Source organism: Phyllobates terribilis, unplaced genomic scaffold, assembly GCF_046119375.1.
Source record: "Phyllobates terribilis strain yellow unplaced genomic scaffold, ASM4611937v1 Scaffold_630__1_contigs__length_931244, whole genome shotgun sequence".
NCBI classification, from domain to species: Eukaryota; Metazoa; Chordata; class Amphibia; order Anura; family Dendrobatidae; genus Phyllobates; species Phyllobates terribilis.
Genome location: NW_027363390.1, coordinates 199,404 through 210,218, shown reverse-complemented (window position 1 = coordinate 210,218; position 10,815 = coordinate 199,404).

Sequence of the window (10,815 nt, the reverse complement as noted above, 5' to 3'; positions counted from 1 at the left end):
CACCTCTGGGTGAGGTGCAATACGTCTGTAGCAACCGAGCCCTCAGGGTGCTACAGTTCCATTTATCTTCAGCCTAGGTGACGTATTGCGATACAGGGCCGTGATTTTGGCTATAAAAGGGTCCCCTAGACCCCTACCCCAAGCTTTTTAAGAGAATCATATATGGCGTGCCAGGAGACTCTATGGAATGCTTTCTCAGCATCCAACGAGAGTATCTAATTACAAATTTTTAACTGCATCTAGCCCAGGAAATACTTTGTGCCTAGTAGCAGTGTCTGCTAGTCAGCGGATTATCCCGGCTGTTAAGCAAGCTACACCACCTGTAGTTTAGACCATGGGATACTCAGTGAAGAGCATCAGGAGGCACCCCAAGGCATAGGGGCTGGGACTGGCAGTAGGATGCCTTGCGGCAGCCGAGCTCGATCCTTATAAAAGCTTTTTAACTGCAGCAGCTTTAGTGGACGCTACTGGAGCTGGAATTACGCGGCTGCTGGCATGAGACTTGCCCTCCAATAGATCCTTGTAAATGGATTTAAAGTGTATTCATTCAAATTAGAGAGACAATTTAAATTAAAAAGCTTAGAGCTGCCTCCACCACAGGGGGGCTCGCTCGACCCACCAGCGGACAGGCACCAGTATTGGGAGAGGGGGGCTGGCCATCAGGGTTCACCGCGGCTCTGGCACAAACCCGGCGACACGGAGGTGGCACGGGCAGGAGCGGACTGGCCGTGTCGGCTTCTCACTTTTTGGATTTTAGAAGGGCATGACATGCCTATATCTGTGTCTCCCCCTCCTTTTACTCCTCCACCTCTTTTATTTTCGCATGACTATATGTACTTGTCACTTTTCCATGTGTTAGTTGTGTCTTCTGAGCAGTTTGTCAGCTTTTGGACACCTTTGAAGGTGTTTTCTATGTGTTTCTATGTGTTTTTGTTTGCCTGCCATTGGTTTTAACGGTGTTCGAAGGTGTTCGACGAACAGTTCGACGAACAGTTCGGCGAACACACGGGTGTTCGACGAACCGAACCGAACTCGAACACTACGGGGGTGGCTCAACACTAGTTGTGACCTTCCTCAGGTGACAGTGTAAGTTCAACATCTCTGTGACCTTCTTCTCTACTGTCTTCTTCTTCCAGTCTTCTTTCTTCTTCTTCATCATCAGCATGCCAGTATTCTGTAGGCTCTTCAGGCTCCAATAGGGTGGGTACATTTTCTGCATCATCTTCACGCTCTTCATGTGCCGGTGTAACCTCCATTTCTTCTTCTGTCTCCTCTAGGACCAGTACACCTGCAACGTTCTCTTCTAGCGCCTCAGTTTCAGCAGTTTGCTCAGATGAAGCACCAGGTGTAGGTGGTGTAGAGGTAGACGGTTTGTTGAATATTAAAAACCCTCTTTCTTCCAAGAAGGGGACCACATTCTCCAGGGATCCAAGAGACAGGATCTCTTCATAATCGATAGCTGTTCCCTTGGATGCAATGTTGACCAGAGTCTTTTTGGCCGATTCCAGAGTAGCTTCTCTCTCATCTTTACTGCTCAGTCTCATACATGTCTGCTTTAAATGGGTAGAGAGGATTTTCTGTGGCCTGAAGCATAATGGGCAAGTCTTCGGAGTTCGGTTGTGACTGTTAAAAAGGCAGAAAAAATAGTTACTAGATGCTCCATTTCTGATGGTCCAAAGCTTATCCATAAGAAAAGCAACTCATGGAAGTATGAAAGTACACAATTACACCAAAATCACTATGTACACTCTAATGAAAATGTATCAAAAGCAATTGTTTAGCTGAAGCTTATTTTATGACCAAAAATGATAATTTAAAATGATAAATTTGATCATATTTATTCAATTATTTAAAGGATATATCCAGGCCTGTATCTTCCGCTAGGCACCAGGGGTCCTGTACCTAGGGTGGGGGGTGGAGCCATATTTGGGATTTAAAGAAAATATATATCTCTCTATCTATCTATATCTCTAGGTCCGGTGCCTAGGGTGGTGGGTCGTGGGGGCGGAGCTAGGCTCAGGATTTAAAAAAATAAATATATATATATTTTTTAAATTTCCCCTCCCTTCCCCAGACTCCATAACAAAACCGGAGTCTTCGCCGGCATGTGGGGGTGGGCGGTTATCCCTGTACTTATTCTTATTAGTGTCTTTAAGACGCTATTTCAGATGAAAGTCGGTGTGCGCCGGTAGTTTCGGGGTTCGTGGAGATCAGCTCCCTGAGCCCTCGGGCTGTGGCGTGCGCACGCTGCTGATGTCACTGCGGCACCATGAGACCTCATCACGCTGCTGTCATCAGTGCAGAGTGTAGAGTGAGAACCTGGGGAGGGGGGAGAAGCAATATGGAGAACCTGGGGAGGGGAGGGTGATGCTGCAGGGGGCGTGCCCACTTAAAGTGCCTAAGACAGCATGAATACCAAATACGGCCCTGGATATAGCCTCCATGAGAAGGGATATTTGAACTTACACTTTAGCAGAATTCATGCTTGAAACTGAAAAAAAGCGAAAAAAGCAATATTAGGAAAATGGCAAAAGTGACATCCAAGATAAGTAATCACTGGCTTTTCAGCTCGTCTGGCACAATGGTTTCAAGTGTCCCAATTTGTATTTGCTTCATAGGTAGGCAGGGTAGGGGTGGTAAAGTTTGTGACTGTACATTCTCCTCACCCCCTTCATTTGGCGTTAACAGCCCAGCAGGGGTGAGGAGAAAGCAAGTCTGAGGGTTCTTTGTAAATGAAAAGTTTGCAAGTATAATATATATATATATATATATATATAATCTCCTCCAGACTTCCTGTATACAAACCCTGGACCAGACCCCCTGTATACAGACCCCAGGAGCGTACCCCTGTATACAGAGGTACAGTATATATATATATATATACACAATTACTCCAAAATCACTATGTACACTCTAATGTTAATTTATCAAAATCATTTGTTTAGCTGAAGGCTATTTTATGACCAATAATTCTTAACATTTGATAATATTTATTCCATTACATAAAAGATATATATACTCCGTGGTAATGAATATTTGAACTTACTTTAGCAGACTTCGTGCTTGAAACTGAAGTTTGGTATCCAAAAGTGTAAGAAAACCAATATATCTTCTGGAAGCAGTGTCCAAAAGGGCAATATCAATCTCTGAAAAAAAAGCAATATTAGGAAAATAGCAAAAGTGATATTCAAGGTAAGCAAGCAATAGCTTTTCAGCTAGTCTGGCACAATGGTTTCAAGTATGGCAGTTTGTATTTGTTTCACAAGTAGGCGGAGTAAGGCTTGTGATTGGACATTTTGAAAAAGAATGGCTCTCCCCACCCCGTCCATTAGGCCTTATCAGCTCAGCAGGGGGCGAGGATGCAAGACTGAAGGCCCCGTCACACTTAGCCACGCTACAGCGATCCCGACAACGATACGACCTGTCAGGGATCGTTGCTGCGTCGCTATGTGGTCGCTATGTGAGCTGTCAAACAGGCAGGGTCACCAGCGATCAGGGGAGCAGCGACATCGTGGAAAGAATCTTTCCACGATGTCCTGCTCCTGGTTACCAGCCTGCTGAAGCAGGAGCAGGCTGGTAACCATGATAAACATCGGGTTACTAGGGGCACACGCGCACCTAGTAACCCGCTGTTTATCATGATTACCACTCTGCTACGGTGAGCGGGAGGTTACCGCTCACCGTAGCAGAGTGGTAACCATGATAAACAGCAGATTACTAAGTGCACGTGTACCCCTAGTAACGCGCTGTTTATCATGGTTACCAGCCTGATCGCTGGTCCCACACAGCGATGGTCCAGGACATTTCGCAGCGATCAGCGACCTCACAGCAGGGGCCTGATCGCTGCAAAGTGTCACACATAGCGACATCGCTGGTGAGGTCGCTATTGCGTCACCAAAACCGTGACTCAGCAGCGATCTCGCTCGCGATCTCGCTATGTGAGACAGGGGCTTGAGGGTTTTTTGTTAATAAAGTGTTTCCAAGCATATACACTATATATATATATATATATATATATATATATATATATATATATATATATATATATTATATGTACAGTATAGGCCAAAAGTTTGGACACACCTTCTCATTTAAAGATTTTTCTGTATTTTCATGACTTTGAAAATTGTACATTCACACTGAAGGCATCAAAACTATGAATTACCACATGTGGAATTATATACTTACCAAAATAGTGTGAAACAACTGAAAATATGTCTTATATTCTAGGTTCTTCAAAGTAGCCACCTTTTGCTTTGATGCCAAGAGTGTGCAAAGCAGTCATCAAAGCAAAAGGTGGCTACTTTGAAGAACCTAGAATATAAGACATATTTTCAGTTGTTTCACACTTTTTTGGTAAGTATATAATTCCACATGTGGTAATTCATAGTTTTGATGCCTTCAGTGTGAATGTACAATTTTCAAAGTCATGAAAATACAGAAAAATCTTTAAACGAGAAGGTGTGTCCAAACTTTTGGTCTGTACTGTATAGAACCGACCCCCCTGTATACAGATAGATAGATATAAATCACAATGTACACTCTAATGTAAATTTATCAAAATCAATTGTTTAGCTGAAGCTTATGTTATGACCAAAAATGGTTAACATTTGATAATATTTATTCTATTATTTAACGGATATATCCAGGCCTGTATTTTCCGCTAGTGCCGAAGTTCTTTTTGCAGTTTAGATTACTTTTTTCTTCAGAGCACCCGAATAGACCAGTGAGCGACCCCTCTCTTTTCTATTAATCATTTTTGGGATCCCGCTCCTGGGACATTGCAGCAGGTACGTGTTCACACTATTAGAAGTTTGATAGCCTTTTTTCTGACCATGCGTCCCTCCCACTAATTCCTTCTATTCATTCACAGGTGGTTTTAACTTTCTCTACCAGCCCATACAATGTAGGTTTAAAGCCCAAGCAGAGACATATTGTCCATAGAGGCTTACAGCCGAAGAGTGGCATATCCAGTGGTAGCTTAGCGTAGTTACCCATCATATGAAGGTTACCTTGTCATGGTTGATGGGCACACATGAATTGGCCAAATTATGCACAAAAAACCTTCATTTTGTAAAGTGACATCAGTCTAGATGCAATATTTCTTATGTATTCATGTATGGAGTGCCGAAGTTCTTTTTGAAATTTGTATTTTCCGCTAGTCACATATTGAAGCCAAGAGGATTATCTATAAACATCTCTGTCCGTTTGCAGTCTGCTCCCTTAGCTGCTGAGATCTGCCCCCCAAAGTCAGAGGAGCATTTTCAGATGCAGATCTTTAGTGTGAGACTTTGATAGAATGTGCCAAATACGGCACTCACTATCACAGACTCACACTTAGCATTAACCAGGTATGGGTGCCTTGCTTCTTGGGGTGCTGCCCCTCAGGGAAATGACATGCATATGACGCGCCCCCTGGGCCATATTCTTTATGGGAATATCCGGAGCCGGATCAGATGGGGGTTGTAGTCTCCGAGTGGCTGTGACCCGGTCCGTGCCCAGGGTGTCAAACTCAGTTGTATGTGGCAGTCCTACAGATGTTACTAAGTTCTTAATGTCGACTACGCCACCCGTTGTGTTGCGGTCACTGTGGCCGCCGCTGCAGCAGGGTCCGCTGAGGCTGGTGGTGTAGGTGCAGCTTTGGTGATATAACCCCCAACGGGTGGGGTATAGCCTCAGGGGGATCAGGTGCAGAGGATGGGAGTTGTGGTGATGCAGTGTAGACGGCAATCAGAGACAGAGTCGGGTTATGCAGTTTAGGATGTTTACTCACTGCTGATGTTCTGGTCACTCCAGCTTCGAGTGACCTCCCGAGCCGTGCTGCGTCCACCAGGTTCTGGATCCAGCCAACTCCCAAATAAGTCCGGAGCGTGACCCTGAGCTCTCCTTCTGTCCTTTCTCTGGCCATCCCCACTATTGATCCACCCAGGTCCAGCTCCCTCGGGCCTTCTGTTGGGAGACCCTTGGCCTTGGGTTCCCTGACCCTCCTCGTGGTATGCCTTCGTGGTGGATGTGGTGGGTGACCGTGGCAAACGCTGCCCACGGTCTCCGGTCTCTGGCTGGGGAGTGTTTTTGCCCCCACCAGCTTGGGTTCCGGTACCCTGATGCCGACTCTTCACCCGGGGATTTAGTTTGGGGTCTTGGAGTCCTTTTCTTCTGTTTCCCCCTCTCTGGGTCTCTCTCTCTCCTCTCTCACTCTGGGTCTCTCTTCTCCTCTGCTCGCTGACTTCCTCTCTGCAACTGACCCTGTTCTTAGTTGGTGCCCACCTTATATACACCCTCTATGTGTGAGCTCAGGTGACCAGCACCCAATGAGCTCCTATCTTTACCCAGGCTGCTCCCCCTATCTGCCCCTACACTACTTGGGATGTACCACCCCCCTCCCACTCCAGCCAGGAACAGACTCGGTCGTACCTGCACATTTCTAAGTGGGAGTACCGTCGGTCTGCTCCTCGGAAATGGGATGTGTGTAGTGCATGCAGCCTACCGAGCTCAGTCCCACACTCCATCCTTACCCGGGAGTGGAATATCACACCTCTGGGTTGAGGTGCAATACCCCTGTAGCAGCCGAATCCTCAGGGTGCTACATTCCCCCCTGGTAAATCACAGCACGTCCTCGGGCTGTAAGACAAAAACATCACATAACATACAAAATTTTTCATAAACATATAAAATATATAAAACATTATATATATAAAACTTTCTCGTCGCCTCTGGCTCCTCCTCCGGTCACTGTGCAACGTGTGACCGGGTACAGTGCGACAGTCTTTCTAGAAAACTGGTTTTCCTATAAAACCGGTAGGGGGCGCTTTAGGACGCGCAACTATGTACAAGGGTATGGCCGCTCTCAGTCCTCGGCCAGGTAAGGAGGGAAAGGGAATGGCTGCTCACAGTCCTCAGCCTGTGGGATTAAGGGTAAACGGGTGAACAGTTCACATCAGCTGGTCCCAACGGGGACTATATTTGCAGTAACAGTTTCTTTATACCCCGATCGGGTAACTATTTACAGCACCTGCTCCGCTGTACTCAACAGCGTCTTCCTCCTGCTCCTTCTTTGGGGATCTCAGCTTCAGACCCGTCCGGATCCTCTTGCTCTTCCTCCTCACATCGCAGCTCCTCCTCTGTCAGGCGATGCACATGGAGGGCGTAAGGTCCTTTGGCACACTTGTGCCGGGTAAAGGTGACCTCGTCCCCGATATAAAGGTCACGACCTCTGTGCCCCTCCGGCAGATGGGACTCCACATCTCTGCGCGTGACAAAGACGTCGCCGGGGGTGTTGTGGTCTCTGATGAAACCCCACCCATGCTGCATATTGAACTTAATTACAGTCCCGGTGGTGCGGGGACTGTGCGCTGCACGGGGGTCCCTCCTGGTTCGGCTCTTCTGCTCGGCGCTCCTTATTTGGGCCTGTTGTTCCCGGACCCGCCTCTCTCTCCGCTCCCTCGCAAACTCCTCGAGCTGCTGTCGGCAACACTCAGCACGCTCCGCTGCAGCTGCCCTGGTTTCCTGAGTGAACCCCATTAGGTCTTCTCCAGTGGGGTCCCACTCGAATTGGGTCTCTTCAAGCGGGGGCGAGATCCTTATCACGGGCTTCGGAGCCGGAATCAGGGGTGCACACATGGCCCCAACTCTCCTCTGGTGCTCCAGTTCATAATATCTCTGGGGCCAGATGAAAGGCTGCCCGTCCGGCCACGTGTGCTGGGCAAACAAGTCCTCTCCCAGACGCGGCACCCTTGGTTTTACGGGTGCGGGCGCGGTGGTGGTGGCGCCCGGGTTGCCCAGGCCTTGCGGCCAGGCCTGAGGCACTTGGAAGGTGAAGGGCACCGTTAGGACGGCGGCGCCCTGGGCTACCTGGCCTTGCGGCCAGGCCGGAGGCTCCGCGGAGGTAGGGGGCGCTGTTGGTGCTGCGACGCCCGGGAATTCTAGGCCCTGCGACCAGGCTGGTGTTACTTCCTGTTTTGCCACGCTCGGGGTCGGTGCGCATGGCGTCACAGGGGTCGCGGCGGCGGCTTCCGGTTGGGGCCTAGTCTGCGTCGGTGACATGGCGTTTTCGGGCACAGCAGGGGGACTTTCGGGCTCTGCGACGGGGAGCTGGGGCAGGTAAGCGGTGTCCTGGTTTGGGGTATAGACGTCCCCTTTACCTGCCTCCATGTGTTCGGCTCCCTTCTCGGCGCCGTCTCCGGCCTTGGGTCCTCCCGCGCCGTCCTCAGAGGCGGTCTGTCTCCTCATCTTGGCTGGCGTGCTCCGGGTCTTGGTTTGCTGGGCCATCTCTCGGCTCCACTCCGCCAATGTCTCTCGCTGTACCCGGGCCATCCTCCGTGCGAGGCCCTCCAGAGCTGTCTGTGCACACTCCCGGTCTCGGGGGAGCTGTGCGAGGACCTCCACTAGGCCTAGTGGGGTCGTGGTTTCCAGCAGGCTCCTGACCAACGGGTCGGTGCTGCTCTGCTCTTCTTCCAGCAGGCTCCTGGCCAGCGGGCCGGTGCTGCTCTGCTCTCTCGCCATCTCCGGGTGAGCTTCTCTGCTACTCTTCTCCAGGCTTCCTGCCTCCGGGTGCGCTCGCTCCAGACTGCTCCAGGCGGCACCCATCTTCGTTCTTTTCTTTCGTCTCCTCCCACTTCGAGGGCGGTCCCGGGGCCACTTGGTGATTGTCAGCTCCAGGGGCGGTTCTTTCACGCTGACCGACACCTCTAGCATCACAGTCTCTGTTGGTGGGGGCGGTTTCCACTTTTGGCGCCATTTTCGGTCCTGGCCCACGATGGGAGGTGGCCTCTCGCCACCCTCTGGCACGCCCATAATGGCGTCCGCTCTTCCAAGGCGGGAAACCTTAGGAAATGGCGGGAATCGCTTCCCAGTGGCGGGAAACTCTGCAGATGGCGGGAAAACGCCGTCAATGGCGGACAACCGGCGGGAATCGACTGGTGATGGGGTCCGATGGCGGGGACCCTCCGGAACCGGCAGGAGACTTCTTCTTGAGGTAAACTTGCACTTTTCTTCAGGCACGCAGTACCCGGGTGTTGCGGGCACGTAATCCTGCCGACTACGCCAAAGTTGACGCGCCCCCTGGGCCATATTCTTTATGGGAATATCCGGAGCCGGATCAGATGGGGGTTGTAGTCTCCGAGTGGCTGTGACCCGGTCCGTGCCCAGGGTGTCAAACTCAGTTGTATGTGGCAGTCCTACAGATGTTACTAAGTTCTTAATGTCGACTACGCCACCCGTTGTGTTGCGGTCACTGTGGCCGCCGCTGCAGCAGGGTCCGCTGAGGCTGGTGGTGTAGGTGCAGCTTTGGTGATATAACCCCCAACGGGTGGGGTATAGCCTCAGGGGGATCAGGTGCAGAGGATGGGAGTTGTGGTGATGCAGTGTAGACGGCAATCAGAGACAGAGTCGGGTTATGCAGTTTAGGATGTTTACTCACTGCTGATGTTCTGGTCACTCCAGCTTCGAGTGACCTCCCGAGCCGTGCTGCGTCCACCAGGTTCTGGATCCAGCCAACTCCCAAATAAGTCCGGAGCGTGACCCTGAGCTCTCCTTCTGTCCTTTCTCTGGCCGTCCCCACTATTGATCCACCCAGGTCCAGCTCCCTCGGGCCTTCTGTTGGGAGACCCTTGGCCTTGGGTTCCCTGACCCTCCTCGTGGTATGCCTTCGTGGTGGATGTGGTGGGTGACCGTGGCAAACGCTGCCCACGGTCTCCGGTCTCTGGCTGGGGAGTGTTTTTGCCCCCACCAGCTTGGGTTCCGGTACCCTGATGCCGACTCTTCACCCGGGGATTTAGTTTGGGGTCTTGGAGTCCTTTTCTTCTGTTTCCCCCTCTCTGGGTCTCTCTCTCTCCTCTCTCACTCTGGGTCTCTCTTCTCCTCTGCTCGCTGACTTCCTCTCTGCAACTGACCCTGTTCTTAGTTGGTGCCCACCTTATATACACCCTCTATGTGTGAGCTCAGGTGACCAGCACCCAATGAGCTCCTATCTTTACCCAGGCTGCTCCCCCTATCTGCCCCTACACTACTTGGGATGTACCACCCCCCTCCCACTCCAGCCAGGAACAGACTCGGTCGTACCTGCACATTTCTAAGTGGGAGTACCGTCGGTCTGCTCCTCGGAAATGGGATGTGTGTAGTGCATGCAGCCTACCGAGCTCAGTCCCACACTCCATCCTTACCCGGGAGTGGAATATCACACCTCTGGGTTGAGGTGCAATACCCCTGTAGCAGCCGAATCCTCAGGGTGCTACACATACACATGTGAGGAGCTGCTTGAAAGGGGAGAGCGAGTGCTACAATGTGTTTGTCGCCGATTGTTGATTGGACCTTCGGAACCGGAGCAAACGGTACCAAATTTAGACATGTCTGGTACTGGAACCACTCTTGATATTAACAAGTGCCACCATTCATTCTGTAGGTCTACTTGAGCTCTGTACACACTGCAAGTTTGGGCCATCATGGACCTTCACAAGCCGATATATCAGCACTGGAAAGTGGGTAACCTCATTTAGTAGACATGGACCGCCTGGTCAGAGGGGGATCACGGCTCTCGGGGTGCTGCTCCTCGGTACAAGATGCCTCTCACTCAAGAGATGAATCCCTGGAAAGCTGACGGTCCAGTCTACAGAACGTATATCTTGGATTGTTTATCGGACCCACGGTTCTGGAGAAATCCAGGTTAAAGTGAGATAGGGAAATGCCATTGAATCTTCACATTGATGTAACATGGTGCTGGGGGTGCCCTCTTCCCTGAGCCACCAGAAACCGCAGGGGGGATCAAAGAAAAAGCTGCATAGTGCGTATTGAAGCCAAGAGGATTATCTAAGACAGGGG